Raw genomic sequence first — 20,986 nt, 5'->3', positions numbered from 1 at the left:
TGGATGTCAGATCCAGGTACACATACTGGCCATAGAGTCCTGTGTCCTGGAAGTCCTGACCCGATGGATAGTAAAACGCCCATAAACCCCCTCCCAAAATGCAGGAACCCCAAATCTGTCCAAGCTCCACAGTCTTTAGAGTCTCTTGTACTTTGGGAAATGTGGCACTCAGTCTCCTCCAGGAGCCCATGGCACTGAGGCTTCAGTGACAAGTCCCTTTTACACCAAACATCTGCACGTGCTACAGGTAGACTTAACTGGGAAGTTCTGGCTACGGGTACACATTTAGATCCCCAGTCCAACACCGCCCATATCACAGTTATCCCCAAGCCTGGGAAAGATGCCGAAATAGCAACTACCGCCCAATATCACTCATTAATACTGATCTCCAAATTTTGGCAAAAGTTCTAGCCTCCAGGCTTAACCCCCTCCTCCCCAGACTAATCCATAATGACCAAGTGGGTTTCGTGCCAGGCAGGGAGGCGAGGGACAATACTCTGAAGGTGATCAATCTACTGGCGATAGCTCAGTCCCGTCGAACTCCTTTTCTCTTGGTCTCAATGGACGCTGAAAAGGCCTTTGACAGGGTTTCTTGGGCGTTTCTGTTTAAGGTCCTGGAAACACTGAATGTCGGCCCCAAATTTCTGCAACAGATTAGGGCTTTGTACACTTCTCCCTCCGCTTATGTGCGGATTAATGGTACCCTTTCTGACAGATTTGCCCTGGCCAATGGCACCAGACAAGGCTGCCCACTGTCCCCTTTACTCTTCCTCCTCATCCTTGAACCCCTGTCTAACGCTATACGGGCCAACCCGCGTATCACTGGTGTTTCAGTAGCCGGGACCGAGTACAAACTCTATATACGCTGATGACATACTCTGGATGTTAACAAACCCCCTGACCTCACTCTCGCAGGTCATAGCCGAACTCCGACACTTTCATACTTTTTCCCATTATAAAATCAACCTTAAAAAATCCTAAATTTTGGGGTCACACATCTCCGCCACTACCAAATCACACATACAGGCCATTCATCCCTTCCGGTGGGCTGACACTTACCTTACTTACCTTGGGGTTCGACCTTTCCACGCTGGTAGAAGTCAATTTTGTCCCACTTTTATCATCTATCTCGTCGGACCTCAAAAAATGGTCTTTTTCTCACATCTCGTGGTTCGGCCGAGTGGGTGTTCTAAAAATGAATATTCTCCCCCGCTTTTTATATTTAGTTTAGACCCTCCCCGTTTATCTTCCCAAATCCTTTCTTAAACAATGGATTAGGACTTTCACCAAATATGTTTGGTCGAATCGCCTCCCTAGGCTTGCCTTTTCATACCTCATCAGATCTAAGGAGCAGGGCGGCTTGGGTCTCCCAGATGTCGAGGGGTACTGGCTTGCGTCGCATCTTAGACGGGTGGTGGAGTGGACATCTCACACCCAGAAACAATGGGTCCACATTGAAAATTCTTTATTTCCCTTTGATATTGCCGCGGTCCCGTGGCTTATGTCCCAGCATCGCAGGTGCGCCCTTCCTAACCACCCGACCATCACTCCCACGCTAAGAGTTATTGCCAAGGCTCTAGTTGCATTTAACCTGACTAGCTACCCTGGTCCATTGTCACCCATCTCGTCTAACCCTGCTTTCCCCCCGGGTATGGATCGTAACAATATGATGCATTTCACGGCGGGAGGGGGTTTTGCGTGTATCCCACCTCTATGCAGGGGACTCCTTGCGCTCTATAACTGATCTGGTGCCTACTGTCCCACTTGCCTTTAGGGTGCAGTTTATCTATCATCAAATTAAACATTTCCTTGCTTCCTTATCCCCCGCGTCCAATCTGACCCGGCCACTTACAGTGTTTGAGCTACTGTGCACCGATGCTTCTAGACATTCACATCTTCTCTCCGTTTTATATCAACTTCTCCTAGCCCAACGCTCTCTCACTAAACCGTATTTTTTCGGTCTATGGGAAAGGGATATTAATCGTACATTTGAGCCAGCTGATTGGGATAAGATGGTTTTGCTCATACACAAAGGCTCCACTTCGGGTAGACTGCAGGAATCTGCATAAAAGTTGCTGACGAGATGGTATCGGGTTCCTTCAGACCTCCATCACTATATCCCCCATGTCTCTCCCCACTGCTGGAGATGCGGACTTAGTACGGGCACTTATATTCACCTCTGGTGGGATTGTCCCCTCATACAACCCTTGTGGTCGGCTGCGACCGCGGTTATTCGGCCGATTGATGAACCTGACTTCCAGGCCTCCCCGGAAATGATGTTGTTGCACCACACCGACTCCAGTGTGTGTTCCTACAAGAGGTCTCTGTCACTTCATTTAATCAATGCGGCCAAAGCGGTTATTCCGCGTTTCTGGAAACAAGCTCTGTCCCCCCCTATTTCAGCTTGGCTCTGTAAGGTTAATTTTATCTGCCAGATGGAAGATCTGGTAATGTCCTCCAGGGGCCTTGGGTATAAGAACGGTTTGAAGTGGCTACCATGGAAGGAATTCCTTTTATCTCCCTCTTTTCATACTGTCCTGGGTAACTATACGGGACCTCCCCCGGATTTAGATTTGGTACTTTAGGTCCTCGACCTCCGCTTACATCTTTGCACACATATTTTCATATTAGCGGTTTTCTTTTGTTCTTTTATATTATTGGCCCGTTTTCATGTCTACCTCAGCGCGCCCTCCATCCATCTAATTTCAGTCAGTTTCTTTTGGTTCTGTTTAACAGTCCATTTTTGATTGTTCTCCGACTAAGATTCTGTACATGGCAATGTTCTGAGATATGGTGCTCCTGCATCATTCAGTTCTGTTTATATATGTACCTGTACCATCTGATTTGCTTTTATATATGATGTGTATTAGGCTCCATTTGTACCTCCTCTTAGGACATCTGCCTTATGTTTTCTGCTGGACGACTGCCTGATGTACGCTGATCGTTTGTACTTTAATCTCAGCTGTCTACCAATTGTACTGTGCAATATCTTTTTAATAAACGGAGATTTTACAGACTTAACTGTGAAGTTTTGCCATCACGGAATTTAGCATACATTTATTAATTAAAACTACATATTGCTTTTTGTTTGGCATGATGGTGGTTTATTCACTAAAGAGTTGGCGTGAGAGTTGTTTCAGCTCCTTCATTTCACTATCCATTATAAAGCCGCTATACATAAATATGCACATTGTTTGTATAAGAGAAGCCATCCCCGGTGAGCTTCTCCTTACACACTGCATTATGCATTTTATACAGTAAGCTCAACTCTAATTACTGGAGAATCTTTTCCATGTTGCCCCTTCATTATGCATAGTGAATTAAAACCACAACTCAGTTTAGTAAATATATGCCATTTACATTACATTACATTTATTTATAAGCGCTAGCAGCGCTGTTACAGTCAGTAGAACAATTTCACATACAAAAATACATACAATAACATACAATAACAAACTAGTACAAAAGGAGAAGAGGGCCCTGCTCTTGCGAGCTTACAGTCTAATCTTTGAGGGGGAAGTGAGACAATAGGAGAGGACTGCTTGGATGGGGGTATGTTGATCTGGTTCCGATTATGTGCTGTAGCCGCTTTCTGCAGTGGAACCTGGTATGTTGTTTCCCTCCAGTTTAACTCCAGTGTAATTTTTAAACATTTAGTTTAAAAGATAATATCATGGAAGCTTAGATCCATGTCTCAGGGTGGCAAGTAGGGGTTGTTGACAAGGGCCATGGCCCACTTGGATGTGGGTGAAATGGCCACCTGCCTGCCTTACCCTGACAGTCAGGGCAGATTAGAGGATCTCCCCCACCAGCCCATGATCCAAACTGCAAAAGCCAGGACTGTGAAAAACAGGACTGCTGAGAAGTATGGTATGGTCCTGCTAGTTCTTCAACTAGAACAAATGTTAGGACCTTTGAAGGAAATCAGTTGAAAAAGCTCAAAAGAGCTCAGTGAAACAGTTTGAGGACAAAGTGTTCTCCTGAGACAAATTGTGGCCTTTGTGAGAGAGATATGGTCTCATAACTCTAAACGTTTAACATGGGCCAAAGTCCAGCTATTTCACAGTGGAAGACTGAAAAATCCCTGTGGAGTACCACTCCATATTGCAGTATAGCCTGCTTAAAGTTGTGTGGAACAGGATTCATTTTTCAGCAGTGCAATGATCCTAAACACATATTGAAGCTGTGCCAGGCATATCTGAAGTCCAAGGAAGAGCAAGGAGTGCTAATTTACATGGCTTTCCCATCACAATTACTGGACCTCAACCTCATTGAATATCTGGAGTATTTGAAAAGGGAAAACGCAAAACACATTGTGACATCCCTAGATGCTCTCTGGGCTTCTGGAATAATGTAGATTGTAAAACCCTGCACTAACCTCTAGAATCAATGCCAGGTAGACTTAAAGTGGTCATAGCAAATTTGGGGATTTTTTGCCATTTGTTTGGAATATAAAAGCCAGGGTAACAAATTCATTTTGACATTTATTCTCCTCTGCCAGTAGATATGAGGAACCGACCACTTCCGCAGATCAGTTCTCAATTTTGCCAATAAGAAGCCAACATTTATATGGAGCAGTCTTTAAGCAAGCTGAGGATCAAGATATGGCAGTCTAGGACAGTGAATAAGTTCCATACAGAACAGAGTACTAGTAGAGGAACTCCCTCTACATTGAGTATTTTAATTCATTTTCATGCAATTGCTGGACATTGCCAGAACAAATGTAGTGAAGTCTCCTCAGCTATGTTGTCTATAGCTGCACAGCTCCCTAGCATGCATGAATGTCCTTAGAGGAAGTACTACCTGGATGATCATCCAATGACCTTGTGTCTAATGGCCAACCTGCTTGATGCCATGTTAGTGGTTGGGATCATTGAGTTCATGGTCGACTCAATAACTGCAAGGTTTGCAGGTCCTTTTGCTGCAAAACAAGCCCACATCATCCCCCTAAGCTGTGCTGCCATTTTTTTCTTTTTTAGAGAGAAGAGGCTTTCTCCTGGCAACCCTTACAACCAAACAGGGTACAGAAGGAAAAAAGGGGTAAGGAGGGGGAAATGGACAAACAATACAGAGGAAGGCGATAAGCCCATAAGCATAAAATAACACAACAACAATGAGAACATTGTTATCCCCAGAGGAAAATAAAAGCTGGCATGGCAGAAATAATAGCCGAATACAGCAATAATCGGCAAAGATATTAGCTTAATACAGCAGGAATCAGCATCAGTACAGAACAGTGATAATAAGCATGCATCTGGTGTGAGGAAAAAAAGAGCGTCCTCGGTACCAGGAAGGGAGAAGAAAGAAGTAGGGAAAAGAGAGAAATCCGCAGAAGGGGAAGTGGGAAGAAAGAGAGGGATCCAATTAAGGAAGGTGGGAAGGCAGTAAGTCGCAGATATACCGAATGCATACATACACACGTGTACACATATATACTTATACAAATATACATACACACACTGAATACACACACATACTTATACACAGATATACATATACAGATATACATGCACACCGACTACACATACATACACATCGAAAGTCTTTTTCTAATTGTACTGTCATGAACTTTAAGATTTATAATGCTAACTGAAGCCTGTAGAGTCTCTTGGTTTTTTTTTAATTAATGGTGTTCAATAAATAATGGGTTACTCCAAGCCACAATTTGAAATGCACAGAAACAAGAGATAGATTGTCGGTTCTCAGGAACCAGGCTTCATTGTAAATCGTATATATTTTTATATATTATATAATATATATATATATGTAATCCCATAAAATCAATTCAAAATAGTAGAAAAATATCAAAATGTATAAAAATAATATATGTAAATAATACAGCAGGCAGGGCATTATAAAACGGAAGGTCCCAAGTGCATCTCACGAATTCATCCTGCAATGAGGCGAACACTTAACATGTTTCACACATAGGGCTTTGTCAAAAGCCACCTAAGCAATGAAGGATTCTAATGGAGTTTAAATGCCGTTTGCAACTAAAAAAAAATAATAAAAACATCTGAACAAACAACCAAACAATTTACTCTGGTGTCACAGAGAGAAAGATGTCTCAAAAAGGAAAGCAACACTAAGCTGCAATAATCGGAAATGACACCAGAGGGCGTGTGTTGTAAATACGGTATAACAAAGCAATTTGGGATAATACGGTAATAGTAATACCGGTAATAATAATAATAATGGGAGCACTTTCTTGGTTGCTTCAAGCTGCCAATTGACAAGAATCCTCCACGAATTAGGGCAGCTAAAGCTTTTTTTACCTCGTGTAAGGTCTGTTATGTGCATGCTCCAAGAAGTAAGAGCACTGAGTATTTTGATGTGCATTCTTTAGTGGGGTCTCTGATAGTAAACTGGCCTTTTAAATATTTGTAGAGCTGGAAGACTGCAGAAATAGTGCCACATTCTCAGGGGGTATAATGGTTATGTGGAGTTTCTAAAACCATATATTGGACGGAATCTCAAAACAATATAATTTGTCATAACTCTATGGGGAAGTGGTCACAACCTGGGTTATACTCTGTCCAGATTTTCGAGCTCCACTCTCTTTACAGCAGGAATGGCTAATGTTGTCTGGAACAGTGGATACTGGGCGCTTAGGCAGAGTGACAAACGTCTCTTTTGCGGAACGTCTAATCAAACTACAACACCCACAATGCTTTGCTCGCTAGTCCGACGGGGCCAACCAATGAAACCAAGTCAGGAAACGCGCGCTCCAGAGGTATAAAGGGGCGAGGACTGAGCGATCTCGTTCTCTCGTGCTCCGACTGTGCAGCCATGCATGTGGGAAGAACGCGCTATTGCTGTATGGCAATCCTTAGCCATCCGCCTTGAGTGTAAGCTGTCATGCCTCGTGTGTACGGCTTTTCTCTTATACCTTTTTTGCCAGATAGACCAGGTAAATATTGGTAGCGTGTTTACGACTTTTGTCGTCGCAGGCCCTGATCGAAGCCGGGTTAGTGCTTTGTGTAACTAACGTGGTCAAACAGAGGCCCAGATTAAGTCTGTTTCCATTGACGGTCGCTGCTCGGGCTTATTTGTGCCAGAAGTCAGCAACATTACGGGGAAATACAACGTTTACATGATAAACTGTTCAAATAACTAATTTCTGTAAAGATGCATGTGTCGCCTGGAAGTAGGATTGCGCATGCGTGATTCGTTCTTAACGAATCCATTTCTTGTATGTTTTCAGGTTACCGCCGTGTACGATATCGGAATGGTGCTTTCGTGCGTAATCCTTCCCTGCGTGTTCCAGGTAATTATATTTGTCCAATGTGGTAACTGTTTTACTGGGTTTTGTTATAATTTAAGTGAGGCATGTCGCCCGCGATGTGCAGTGTTCCCTAAGTCAAACCCTTTTTCTGACCCCCTAGCTCCAGCTATAAGTCTCCTTGTATAATTCTCCGTTATGGTATAGATGGGTGTGAATATTAACTATTTAGTTTCAATGAATCGTATCTATTAAAGTCTTCCTGCCACTAGATGGCAGTAACCTCATGTCTTTTACATGGCCCCAATCCAAGCCATGACAGCATTTTCATAGCTGGTGTGGATAGAAGTGAGCCAAGAGTAATGCTTTCTTGACGGTCGCTGCTCAGTATAACTCTGTGACTGACTAGCAACATTTCAGAAAGTGACATATGGTCTGGATTTTTGTGCAGTAGTGCATCATTGCAAACATCCTATGATAGCAACTTATGTTATGGTCAAATGTAAATTCTTGCCTCATTTTGTTCTGTTGCAGGTAACCACTTGGAATCTGTTACCGGCCAAGCTATAAAGCATTTTGACTTTCTGGTTAGTATGCGCATTAAAAGCCATATGATAGTCCAAAATTGTGTTGAGAAGTTTAAGGTCTCAACAAAGCTTTTGTCCTAAGAGCATATTGGATCCATGCACTCCAGTGTTTGCATTTAGGTGTTATTGGAGTTGGAAAGTAAAATTTGCTTTTATATGTTGTCTAGGAATCATTGGCATATGAAGCTGCACATGTTGGAAGACAATGATGGCAAATCTATATTTTAACAATGCTTGAAGGACATGGATTTAGCTGCTTTGTGTGTTACTGAGCAAGTGTGAGAACTTAACATATTGTGTTCTTTCCACGCTTGGAGATGACCAGAGGCAGCGTTTGATGAGATGGGTTTAATTTTGAAATTTGAATGCATTCAATAAGACAAATTACTTGGCATGGACTGTTCCTTTAAGGAAACTCAATGTGTGTAATGGCAAACGTTTGTAAACTGCTATACGATGGCTGCTTAGTTTTCAATATTTGAAGCTCTGTCCTTCAATCTGCTGTAAGACATCTAAGTTATGGCCCATTGACCAGAAATTAAGCTGCTAATACAGGCTTGTGGCAGTGGGACCCACTAAGTACTTGCCTTTTAGTTACTGCTATGCAGCAAAGACTGGGACACGTGGCCATTGTCCTAATGGCTGCACTTACACTGGTGTCCTGCCTTTTGCCATTCTACTTTACTGAGTACTCGTATTGCAATATCCTAAGTTCTTGATGGCTCCCACCTTGCTAATGCATGTTAACCGAGGGCTGCAACCGACTATGGCAGCAGTTTCTCCAACAGCATGCTAGAAAAACTGAGGGGCTTTGACAGGCTGTGTTTTCTTGGTTCTACAAGCTGTCACTCAACCCTCTTACAATGCTGCTTTGTATTGACATGTTTTCCCTATTAAACTGGCTGGATTAAATGGATTGTAACAAGTTGATACTGCTCAATCAAGTATATTGCAAGATAACTGAAATGAGAAACTTAAAGCCTTTTTCTTCTTTGCAGGGAAAGAGTTGAGGCGGACCAACTACATGGCATGCCTTTAAAGGTAAAATTTAACTGAAAAAATGTCACTTCAGTTGGCAACTTGTAGTCTTGGATCATTGTTTTTAGAAATGTTAAAGGGACACCAGTTATCATATAAACTTAACTTTCATGTTGCCCACTTGATGGCTTATGGAGTTTATCCAGACTAGGCATCACTAGCTTGGCAAACATTGTTTGTGGATCATCTCAAGACTCCAATGTGCATATCTCACTGTGCGCTGTGATTCATGAAACACGGGTGTCATAGGGCTTGAAGTATTGTGGGGGAAATAAGCATTTGGAAACTTGGCTTATAACTAAACTTGATATCTCAAGATAAGCACATCTTGACTGTGCAATGATGAGTCTTATTGTCTGGAGACTGTTGGATGAATCTTGCGGATATGGGACTGAGCACAGTTTCAAAGGCACTTAGAACATGGAATGTTCTGCCTTGTTAAAGATGTTTGGGTATGGGTTATCTCCCATGGTTACTATGGCTGGCCCTTGATGCTTGTAATGTTAGCATAGCACTAGCAAGTCAACAAGTGTTGATCATATATCAAGCGTTCTTCAGTAGGATATAAACCTTGGCATACACTAGGACCCTGCTTTACAGGGTTGTTTAAGGGTCTTAATGTATACTTTTAGATGCTTATGTTAAAATGGCAGCTCTTCTTCCAAAAGCTGATGTATAGAAATCTCTCAAATGGGTCTAGATTTTAAAGGCTTATACCCTCTAATGGGTCTACGTCAAACTGCTAACCTATGTTGGTGTAGCTATGTGGCCCTAGCATATTTCTATGGTGTCCTGGAAATTTGAGTTAGACTTGTTGGTGGGGCACATTTAGTTTTAGCAGACCATGCACATCCTCTAAGCTTGTCTACCCTTTCACTGTACTATGTTTACCTGCCCCCAAGGTTAATAGTGCTTTTGGATTTTTTCCTTGTACCAGCAGTTTCTTCAAGCAGCGTTCCTACATTTGCACTTGTAGGTGAGATGTTGGCACACAGGTGATTCAGAAGCAAAAGGTATGCAATAAAAACATTGAAGGCTGAATATAACAGTAATGAATAACATTAATTTAAAGTGGAATAACAAGTTTGTGGTGCAAATGAACATTGGCATTTGCTATGACTTGGTCATGTCACCTGGGAAACTTAGGATGTTTCTAAGAACCTCCATAACTGCTAATTTGACTTCCTAGTTAACGGACTGCTTTCACGTAGAGGATGTCTTATGATGAAACAACATAAAATAGCTGGAATTACCGGCAGAATTTTCTTGTTGACATGTGTCTTTCTGACTACATCCTAATGACGTTAACATTAATGAAAACTGTTGTCACTAGGTATTAAGTTTGCGTTTATTTTTTTTCAGTGCCAAAGTGAAGGATCTGCCACAGTTTTAAAATTGTAAGTATTCTATTCCATTGATTAGACTCTAATGGAGCTATTTAATCCTGTAGCGTGATGAGACTATGGAATAGGAAGTGCCGTCCGATGCGATAACTGACGATTACTTTTCCACTCTGAATACAGCATCCTCTGAGTCTTGTGTTTAGTGGGAAGGCTGGCTGTATAACTGCAGATATGGGACATTCTATCTAATGTTTATATACTATTAGACTGGCTAATGTGGTTTTTTTTTGTTTTTTTTTCCTTTTATAGGGGCAAGCTGCTAATATCTGGATATTTCTGGAGCTTGTGTTCTCTACCTGTTGCATATTGTAACTTCCTTCAATAAAACATTGTACCCATGGTACATTTTTCAAATGAAAGGCTATTGTCTTTACATCTCAACACTAGCTGGTCATGGCTTTTGTCTACTGTGTAAGGAAGTCATTAAACTGAGAAACGTTATGAACTTAACAATCTGCCGTTTACCCCATAAATAGAAACCTCAGGCCTGTAGGGCGGTTTCCAAATCAATGAATATATTGGTTATTTTCCCCCATTGTCTCTTACTGAATGTTGGCTGCCCCAGGGGAAGGGTTTACTGAGGGTGAGTGACGCTACCTGCTTTCCCTTGCTGGTTGCAGACACGGGGTACAAAGGACAACCTGCGCCACATTTCTTTCATTCTGAGATGTTACAAGGCTGCCCTTAATATGAAACGCCTCCTTTGATTTTGGGACTAAAGATATATTCCTAATGTGGATGTGATCTGGGCACTTACATTATAACTTACCCTGTTCTACTGAATCCTCTGCCCATTCATGTGGGTTCTCACAAATCAACAATCATCCATTCCATTATGTAATAAACAAAAGGGAGTTCACAACTCACTAAATATCAGTCAGCCACCTTAAATCCTTGAGATACAAATACAGAGGAAGATAAAAGTTTGCAGGACTCCTACGATATTAGCTTTAACAAAAAAAATTGCCTGGTTCAGAATAGAGCATAAAAACTTTTCGATTAATTGAGGTAAAAAGAGGAGCCTCCTTGTCAAATCTGTATATTTCGCTATCTGCAATGGCTGAAGAAAATAAATGAAAACCAACAAAATAACTCAGACAGTATAAACGAGGTAAGGGCTAAAATAAATAACATCAAAGCAGACCAAATAAACAAATTACAAAATCCTTTAGATTAAATGGTGCTACAAATTGAATGGTGTTACATAGGCAATCGAACTAATAAAATCTTAACTAAGTTAAGGGGAAGAAAACAAACTATATTCAAAAGATCCAAACTAAAGGTATACAAATTACTCCAGCAAACATTGGAGGGGCATTTCATGACTTCTACTATGAATTAAATAATCTCACAAAAGTCTTCCTCAGATAAAAATATGAGATCTACAGAACAACTAGAGAACAATTGGAGAGGCTATGCTGCCCTTCCAAAACTGAGGAAGTAAAATCGGCTGTAGAGATGTTGAAAACTTGGCCCAGATGGATATCAAACTTATTTTACCAGTGAGATTATGATGAAAACATTCAACATAATAGAACAAAATCAATACTAGAAGAAATGCTGAAAGCTAATATACCAGTTTTGAAACTTGGTAAACCTTCTGATTTAGTATGAAATGACTGCCCTATCCCACTGCTGAACAAAAATACATGCAACTGTACCAATACATAGTATAGAAATGGTCGGGGGGGGGGGGATATTATCCATCCAGACCAGGTCATTTTAGTGAGGGGAAGATCCTTGATTAACTCTGAGAAGAATGGTCAACCCCTCTTAACTAGCCCTGTTGTTAGATGCCAAGAAAGCCTTCAACAAGGGTGGGTGGGCTTTCCTCAGACACTCAGAGGCTTGCAGCTTTATGGGGCGCATTCTAGATGCAATAATGGCTCTATATACAACACCCAAAGAGAAGGCTATAGGAATGGGGATTGCATTAGACTGGTTTGATAAATTTAATTGGAAGAGGCAGGGCTGTCCTCTCTTGCCGCTGTTATATCTGATATTGGTGGAGCACTTAGCCTACGAGATAAGTAACGACAACATTGTGGGATATAAACTAAAAAATAAGGAATATAAAATTGAAGTGTATGCTAACAAAATTCTAATTGCAATGTAGTTGAAAGAACTTATGAAAGTGATTGGGTGCTTTAGCGCACACTGAACATAGAATAAACAATAATGGGCAATAATTTAAGAAAAAATGATAAAGATGATATAAAAAAGACTGTAAATTCATATGGGCAAAAAACCATTGAGAATACTTAGGAACTGCAGTGACAAGAGATCCCGGTAGGATGTGGAGTCAAAACTTGTTACCATTTATTAATCATTTGAATAAACAACTAAAAGATCTTACAAATAAAGAAATCTCTTGGTTGGGCAGAATCAATGTCTTACAATTATATATTCTTCCAAAACTTTATCTTCTACGAATTATACCATTGAAGATTCCTAAACCATGGCTCATAATGATAGCCATCTTTCACCAGATGGAATGGCAGAAAACCCAGAATAAAGGCAGATACCTTAACAAATAACCTAAAAGAGGGAGGATAGGAGCATCCAATATTTGGGAGACATATGATGCTATCAGATGAAAATGGAGATTAGGCAAAAATGCCTTCATGACCTGAGACTCGAACACCAGACAAAATGGTTAGAGCGATTATAAACTTATATTGATTGATTTACCTCTCCCCTGCACAACTCCTAGTTTTTTTTTTTTCTTGTATGTTTGTCCCAGTCCACGACAAAGACGAGGATGATCAAGGCACCATAAAAAGAAACATACCGTAAAGAGACTTTTATGTTTTCTGTCTATATGTGGATTTTCTATCTATGTGTCTATTGATTGGAATATAAAAAAAAAAAAAAAAAAACTGCACAGAATTATTATTACCTTTCATTTATTAAGTGCCAACAAATTACGGAGAGCTGTACAATTTAATTGGGGCAGTTAACACACATAACAAATGTAAAGTAATACATACAGATACATCAGGGGTAGTAGCTCTCGTTGCAGTAACTAGGGGTAAGTGGTTTTAGGGTGTATAAATAAAATGAACCAATGGGCGAGTTACAGCTTGGATGAAGATGGTGGCTAGTAGAGCGCTTGTGGTGCTACAGGAGGGGAAAGAGAGAGAAATAAGAGAGATGGCAATTTTTTAGGTAAGAAGGGTAAGAGTAATGGCTGTAGGAGGACAGCGGGGGAGGAAAAGAATGCACATTTAAATAGGTAAATTATCAACATTTGGCCAAAAAGATACAAAATCCCCCAGAAAACAACACAATTTCCATAAAAGCTCATTGTAATTGTTATGCTAGTAATAAAAAAAAAGATGGGAGTGTCCCTTTAAACTGACTTGAATGTGCATTGAAAGTGCACAATCTTCATTGGGCTAATTTATTTTAAAATAATCAGTTATTTTAATATTTAAAATGTGTGTTTTCCTATACAAGTAACCATGTTTATACCTGTCAGGTCTGCGTCGTTGTAATGGATCCCTCCTACCACCACGTATCTGTCATGCAGACAGTGATGCTCCTGGCTCTTGTTGACAGAGGGCGGATCAGGCTGTCGGCAGGCATTAAAGTAACAGGCGCCTGTTCAATGACGTGTCGGACTTTAAAACAGAAATATCTAGTGCCAAGCTTAAAAAATGCACATGAAATGAAATAGTAACAGTCCAAGAGAGAATAAAATTAATGAAGGCAACTTTAATTGTTGTGATGTCAGCTAAATTCAATTATTTTTGTTTTAATAAAATTTGAAATGGACTCTTGCATTGAATAAGGAGCTGAGTCCCGCTACCTAGGTATTTAGGTTCTTGTTGTGAGAAGAAATATTTAGCAGCTGTTCTGGTGTTCTTGTCGTGGTTTGGAAGCTCTCCCAGTGTTCTAGTTGTGGTTTGGCCACTGTCCCAGCCTATTGATTGGTTGTGGTCTGGCAGCAGTCCCAGTGTCATACCTCCCAACATTTCAAAATGTGAAAGAGGGACACTTTTTTAAAAAATCTCGCAGAACTCACCAATACAAGCATTTGCACTTTAAAATGTCGCGCTGGCATCGCCACTTAAAACATGCTTTATTTTTGTCAGCGCTGTCATGCATATTGAAAATAACCACCACATTGAATTGAATTCCCATAAGGCTCAGCCAGACATACTGTAAAGCTGCAACAGTAAAGCTGCAGATGCTAACTGTGAACTAAAATTCCTATGATTCTCAGCCAGCCAGGTGTCTACCATAATGCTGGCTGAGCATCATTGGAAGAGTAGTCCACAGCAGCAGAGATTTTTTTTTAATTACAAAAAGGCTAATGTCAGCCTCTCTCCAAGGACTCCTACACACTGCCTTTACACACACCTGCCCATAAACACACATATACACATACACTGCCTTTACACACACATATACACGTACACTGCACTTACACACACACATATACACGTACACTGCCCTCACACACACACATACACTGCCCTTACACACACATATACACGTACACTGCCCTTAAAGAAAAATAAAAACATGTACACTGCCCCTACACACATATACTTGTACACTGCCTTTACACACACACATATACACTGCCCTTACACACACATATACATGTACACTGCCCTTTGATTTTGGAATCAAAACATTTGCTACGGCAAACATTTTTAGATGAAAATTCAGTGGAACAAAACAGTGATCACATTATTCTTCACGATATTCTTAAACGTTTATTTTTTTATTAATTCATGTAAACTGTTTTTTCATATTTAATAAAAGCTATGATTGAGAAATTTTTATTTTTATTTCCTTTTATTTGCCATCCCAGTTATGCACATCTGCCCCCAGGCTTGCCACTCGGCCCCCAGAAATGCCTTATACCCCCCTATATGACACTCTGCCTCCCTGATATGCCTTATACCCTCCTATATGCCACTCTGCCCTATGGTATGCCTTTTAACCCCCTATATGCCACTCTGCCTCCAGGAATGCCTTATACCCCCAATATGGCACTCTGCCCCCCTGATATGCCTTATACCCCCTATATGCCACTCTGCCTCCAGGAATGCCTTATACCCCTATATGCCACTCTGTAAATTACATTGGCCGGCTTCAAAGATGTCCCAAATAGCACATGAGGGCAGAATTAACAGATTTAGAAAAAAAGGGGGCAAAACGCTACTTGTACTTACTTGTACTGCTTGTACGGCTTGTACTGCCCTATAACTTGCACAAAAAAACCCCATAAAAATATTTGTGTTTTTCTAAACTCAGGAAAAATAGTTGAATCTATTTAGCAGGTTTTTTTCATTAGCTTTTGTAGACAAATAAATTTTTTTTTCAAATAAGAGTGATAGAAGCATTTTTGTTATGCAAATAACAGTATATACCTTGTGTGGGTACACTAAATGGGAGTGAAGAAAATGATGGCTAAACACGAGCACCGCAAAAGTGTTTAAACAGCCTTGGTCACCAAATGTACCAAAAAAAAACGGGCAAGGCAAGTCACGCAAAAATGATGTCGAGGCATTCAGCAACACCAAGATATGTAACCTAGATTAGTTTAAAACAATAAAAAACACAATCTTTTGTATGTTTTTATAATAATAAAAACATTTGGTGACAATTCCCCATTTTTTATGTTTCTATTTTTCCTCACTGGAAGGCAGTATTATTTGGTTATATGGTAAATGTGTGGGGTTTTTTTAATTAAATAATGTTTTTGACATATGCGATATCACTGTTCACATGATCTACATGACTAGTTTGATAGTTAGATCTATTTTCGTTAAGATTAAAATGATGCAACACAAAGTAAGCACTTTGTATTATTTATTTCAATGGTAATTTTTGTGGGTTTTTTTACTTATATAAATAATGTCTTCATTATATGAGATATCATATTTTAGTAGTTTGGATTTATTTTTGTTAAAAAGATGAATCATATCACAATGTATGCACTGATTTGTATTATTTGTAATATTCGATTATATGATTTTTTTAAATTTATATAAATAATGCTTTTATCATATGAAATATCATTACCCACATGATTTATATGAACTATAGTACCTTAGATCTATCTTTGTTAAGAAGATGAATCACAATCACAAATATTTGTCTTATTTGTAATATTCGCTTATATGGGTTGTTTTTTTTTCTCTTCCTTCCCAACTTCCTTATATTTAATCAGGTTAACTTGTACTGTCTCTCATTCTTTTTGTGGAATACTATGATTTCGGAGAAACAAGGTTTTTTTCCCCCGGAATGGTAAATGGTATATGGGGTTCCATAAAATTAAGGGTATATTTGTATGAATGGTTGTGTGTGTATGATCATACTTTGGAGGAGCTTGAATATTATAAATATAAAGTTGCTCACGGATAATGAAAGACCTGATTAAGATCATTACTCTGAATGTACAAGGACTCAATTTCCCTCAAAAGCGATATTCTCTATATGACTATTTAATGAACGAACATGTTGACGTCTGTTGTACACAAGAAACACACTTGAAGGATGGGGATGTTTATAGGCCTAATAATAAAAACTACACAGTGATAGAATACTCCTCACTGATATACAAAAAGAAACGAGGGGTCGTGACTTTGATCTCCAATAAAATAAAGGTTGAGGTATTATATAAACAGAAGGACATCATGAGCCAGATTCCCTTTTATAGTATGTAAATTAGATGATATACTTTTTTCAATATTAAACGTATATGCTCCAAATACAAAACAAATTCATTTTTTAAATAGTATGTTGCAAAAGATACAGAAATATATGCAGGGCACTTTTCTTTGTCTGGGCGACTTTAATTGCGTAATTGATTATGAATGGGATAGAACAAACAATGATTAGAAGTAATTGGGGACAGACTGCTCTTTCTAGAGCATTCCGAGAAACTTTGGGAAAAAAATAACTCTATGATATATGGAGAACTTTAAGGCCACTTTTACAGCCTGTCACAACCCAGGGTTGATAAGTGCGTTGTAGTAATCATTGGTTGTGATTCCTGCATATGTGTGATTGTTGTTTGTGCTTTTGTTCTCCCGCATGTGCTACCCTGTCCATTTTTCACATGTCCTGCCCATGGACTTTAACCCCTCGTATCCCGGACACCATCGACCACACCAGAGCACCCTTTTCAAGGAATTAAACCACAGGTGGTGGGGTACGGCCCAGGGATGGTTTAGAGAGGGAGCCTCCTGTGAATTCCTGGTCGCTTCCAGTTCCTGAGCCCTTCCTCGCTAGTATCGTCTAGCACTCGAAGCGGTTAACCATTGAGATCCTGGGAGTAATCAACTGAGAACCGGCAGGTGTACCCAGCCGGGGTACCAGAGGCCCGTCACATAGCCGAGAAGAGAATTCTATGCTAAATTATATAATATCCCACTCTAAAGGCAAGATAAAGATCTTGTTAGGAAATACCTTATGGAATCTAAACTTTCAAAAATTTTAGAGACTCAAGCAAAACAGCTAAATGCTCCTTTCACTGTGAGTGAAGTTTGTAAAATGATAAAAGCACTTAAGAATAATAAGGCCCCAGGACCTGATGGCTATACAGGCATATTTGATAAAATATTGATGAAATATCTTTCACCACAGTTAACAAATATATTTAATGAAATTACAGTAACCAGGGCATGTTGGAAGCTGCTATTTTACCTATTCTTAAACCTGGAAAAGATAATATGAAAATCACTAATTATAAGCCCATTTCATTGATAAATGTAGATACCAAAATATATTCAGCAATCTAGGAATGAAAGATCAAATACTAACTTCGGCACCTTTGGAAATTCTACAAAAGAATATTTCTCAGTTTAGTCTTAGAAATTGGTCTAATTTTAGAAATAAAAGGATTAGTGACATCATGAATTCGGAAAATATAATATCCTTCTCTCAGATAATGGAGGAGTTTAAAGTTAATAATTTGGATCTTTACAATCTGTTTAGGATTAAGCATTCTCTAAGATTTCATTTATTTAAGATGGAAAAGTCTGAAATAAAACAAAAGATTAACAAAATGTTCTCAGAAATGACTACTAAAAGTCTTAGGAAATGGTATCAGCTACTGGACGAGATAGAAAATCCATTTAATATAGTAGCTTTAGATTTATGGCAAAAGGGTCTTAGAGTTCAAATAGACCGCAACCAGTGGATAACAAGCTCTTTATTTATAATTTATAAAATCTCTCACTGTTTAAACATGATTGAATCACATTTTAAGATGATGTTAGGTTGGTATATTGTCCCTGTTAGGTTAGCCAAATACAATCTCTAATGGGTTCACCAAGAGAGTTGTAGTAACTCCCAGAGATCACCCAGATGTATCCTCCTGTTGTCCCTGAAATTACTTCCAGCACCAGTCAGCATGCGCACCTTGGAACCCTGCTATGTGTAACCAATAAGTAGACAGAACTACCTTGAACTGAGTACAGCAGGAATGAACAGTTTATTGTTGTAAAACATAGACTCATATATCCATAGAACTTCATTAACATAAATTAACGATGATAAACAGGTACATGTAGACAACCCAACCTTTAATCCCCTTTAGCTACTGAATCTCCCCCCTGGCAGCTATCCTATTAATGGGATTAGTTTACACAATGGAGTTCCTGCCTTGCAATCTTTGGCAGCCAGGCTGGAGCCATCTCTGACTACCTTGGGGCCCTGTATGACAGGTCATTCTGTCACACAATCTAAGTGCTTCTCCCTTATGTCGGAGATGTAACATGGAGCAAGGCACTTTTGAACATATTTGGTGGGGCTGCATAATGATTGAGCATACATGGAAATAATTATTTATTATTATTTCAGATCTTATAAATATTAATATTTCACAAACCCCCGGAAAAGGCACTTCTACATTTGAACATAGATAATATCTCCTTTAATAAAAAGGCCTTGGTAGTCCAACGCTTTTTAGCCATGAAGATTGTCATTGCAAGGAAATGGCTCCAACGAGAATCTATAAATATTGAGAATGTTAAAAATCAAATTAAATATCAATGTTTAATGGAATGTGGGTTCTTCCAGGCCCAGTTGAGAGCTCATAAACTCTATAAAATTTGGAAGCCTGGGTTGGGGAAATATCCTAATACTACGACAGATTAAGTGATCATAGTAATGTTTGAGTACTGTTGAATCAAGTTCCGATGTCAGAATGAATGAATTGCGTATATGGTGTGAATGCTGATGAGTTAATTTCCCCTGAGTAGGAATGGGGGATATCTTAGCGGATAACATGTTTGTTTTTGTAAAGTATGTAATTTTTCCTTATTGAAAGGAATGTTGCTAAACACCTATAAGGGTGTTGTTTGACAGTGACATATACCAGGAGTGGTACATTTATACCTGAAGTACAATGTGTGTGAAAAAAACCATAAAAAAATACCATCACAAATTTTGATAAAGGTGGTAGTACACTAGGCAAGTGCTGCAGCGTGCGGCCACCAGGTGGAAATGACTGGTCATACTCTATACGTGCATTAAAAAGTTAGCATGCAGCCACCTATAACCAGCCATCGGCCCCACTTACATCATCAGTGTAAAGTGCCAGGGGCGCGATCTCATCTCCATTCTGGCCCTGACAGCCAGTACGATGAGGACTAAGCGTGTTTGTCTAGTATATTAAGCTTAGCTAATAGAGCTAGAACACATACAAATGGGTAATATGCCACTTTCTAAAAATGTTATATGAAACCTAGAATTGTTTAAAACAATAAAAAACACAATCTTTTGTATGTTTTTATAATAAAAAAAACATTTGGTGACAATTCCCCATCCCTGTTTCTATTTTTTCCTCACTGGAAGGCAGACACTGTTTGATATATGAGCTCATCTGAAGAAATCATGAAAACTTCTGTTTTCCCCCAGAAACCAAGGTTAAGCATTTAATTATGAAATCACAAGTTTTCAATCAACACATTTTGTTTTTCTCTGGAAACAGCACTTGTCTTTTAGAAATGAAACTGGATAAACAACCAATAAAACCCTGAAATCTGAAACAAAAGTCACAGTACACTTATGTACAAAGTAAGACAGCATTAAGGGCTGAGATGTGAGCAAACAGGTTTCTCACGTCTGTACATAGGAGTGGCTTTAGAAATGTTTGGTGTATTGCTGCTTGCATCCTGTTTGAATTCATGTGTTCAGAAGATCAGCAAAACTTCCCTGGGTGTAGATGCTTGGTAAGTACCATTATTTTCATTCAAAATTAAGTTGTAAATGGCGCTGTTAATTAAGTAGGATCTGACTGCTCATTACTTAAATAATGGAAATGTTATAGCTACCTAGTCATTATTAAGGATTTAGGTTTTCATGATCTAAATATATTAAGAATACAAAATGTAGCTTTAATGTGTACGCAACGTCTTTCATAGTTCCCTAACATAGATCGATGGTTGCAGGATTTTATGCTTTGCCCCAGTGTCACTTATGAAGCTTCTTTGATGCTGCTTTTGTCATGTGGTGGCCATAAACCATTCAAAGATATAGGATGGATCCTATTGATTTTTGGTAGTCTTGGTACACCAAACATCCTATAAGGGCTGCGTGAAAAATCTTACTTTAACGTAAGGTAGTAGAGTGACCTTTAGACTGCAAGGTTTAACAGCCCTCCGCACCCTCTTTCTCTGTTTGCTTATAGCGTATTGGCTCGGATATAGGCCGCCCCAGTATATAGGCCGCACCCTAAAAGTTTGGTGCTTTTTTAAAGAAAACCTTTT

General features: G+C 39.4%; 6 non-coding genes across 6 annotated transcripts; all 6 read left to right on the top strand.

Annotated features, from left to right (window-relative positions):
• Window positions 1–6,946: 6,946 nt before the first annotated feature.
• LOC149301238 (small nucleolar RNA SNORA16B/SNORA16A family) lies at window positions 6,947–7,088 on the top strand. Its single transcript, XR_016272269.1, has one exon. It is a non-coding gene; the product is annotated as a small nucleolar RNA SNORA16B/SNORA16A family (small nucleolar RNA).
• Window positions 7,089–7,518: 430 nt separating this feature from the next.
• Window positions 7,519–7,654, top strand: LOC149301237 (small nucleolar RNA SNORA16B/SNORA16A family). The gene has a single exon (XR_016272268.1). It is a non-coding gene; the product is annotated as a small nucleolar RNA SNORA16B/SNORA16A family (small nucleolar RNA).
• An 891-nt stretch (window positions 7,655–8,545) lies between these two features.
• On the top strand, window positions 8,546–8,675 carry LOC149301236 (small nucleolar RNA SNORA44). Its single transcript, XR_016272275.1, has one exon. It is a non-coding gene; the product is annotated as a small nucleolar RNA SNORA44 (small nucleolar RNA).
• A 503-nt stretch (window positions 8,676–9,178) lies between these two features.
• LOC149301235 (small nucleolar RNA SNORD99) lies at window positions 9,179–9,250 on the top strand. Its single transcript, XR_016272267.1, has one exon. It is a non-coding gene; the product is annotated as a small nucleolar RNA SNORD99 (small nucleolar RNA).
• Window positions 9,251–10,066: 816 nt separating this feature from the next.
• LOC149301234 (small nucleolar RNA SNORD65) lies at window positions 10,067–10,137 on the top strand. Its single transcript, XR_016272257.1, has one exon. It is a non-coding gene; the product is annotated as a small nucleolar RNA SNORD65 (small nucleolar RNA).
• A 157-nt stretch (window positions 10,138–10,294) lies between these two features.
• On the top strand, window positions 10,295–10,366 carry LOC149301233 (small nucleolar RNA SNORD49). The gene has a single exon (XR_016272272.1). It is a non-coding gene; the product is annotated as a small nucleolar RNA SNORD49 (small nucleolar RNA).
• The last annotated feature ends 10,620 nt before the right edge of the window (window positions 10,367–20,986 follow it).

This window comes from Sceloporus occidentalis, unplaced genomic scaffold, assembly GCF_023333645.1.
Source record: "Sceloporus occidentalis isolate IW3139 unplaced genomic scaffold, rSceOcc1.0.p SCAF_22, whole genome shotgun sequence".
Taxonomy (NCBI): Eukaryota; Metazoa; Chordata; class Lepidosauria; order Squamata; family Phrynosomatidae; genus Sceloporus; species Sceloporus occidentalis.
The sequence above is the reverse complement of the archived record's forward strand: the minus strand, read 5'-3'. Positions and strand labels throughout refer to the sequence as shown.